We start from the raw sequence: 595 nt of genomic DNA, 5'->3' as shown, positions 1-595 counted from the left end.
GCCAGCTTCACATATTATAAAAATTGCAAATCTGAATCTTAATTTTTTGTGGAATAAAGTAAGTACTTAAAAAAAAAACTATTATTACACTGGCAAATTGGCCAGTGATTACTAAATCAGATTCTGGGGCTAAATTGATTAAGCAGATAATCAAATATTGTGTTTTTAAGGGATTTTAATGTTTATATCTTTTATTTTACTGTGCACTGTTTGTTTATTGTACACTGTCCAGAGCCCTTCGGGGGTTGGGCAGTCTATAAAATGTAATACATAAATAAATATTATGACTACCCAAGGCTAAGCCACTAAGCGTTGAAATTATGGCTCCACCACCACTCCTCACCCCTACCATCAAAAGCGCTCCACAAATGTGAAGTAAACGACGTGACAACTGTCGGCCGCTTTTAAAGGCGCGGAGCAGCTGTGGGCGGGGCCTATCCCGTCCGTACTTCCCCATACAACATACTTTTTTAATCGCTGAACTGACGGGGTCGGGAACAAGTGGGCCACGCCCCCTCTCACAAGCCGCCACGCTCTTCGCCCTTTGCCCGGCCCCGCCCTTCCCTTCCTCTCGGCCAATCAGGGAGCGCCCTGT

The sequence above is a fragment of the Sphaerodactylus townsendi genome, linkage group LG07 (genome assembly GCF_021028975.2).
Source record: "Sphaerodactylus townsendi isolate TG3544 linkage group LG07, MPM_Stown_v2.3, whole genome shotgun sequence".
In the NCBI taxonomy this organism is placed as follows: Eukaryota; Metazoa; Chordata; class Lepidosauria; order Squamata; family Sphaerodactylidae; genus Sphaerodactylus; species Sphaerodactylus townsendi.
This window is presented reverse-complemented; position numbering follows the sequence as displayed.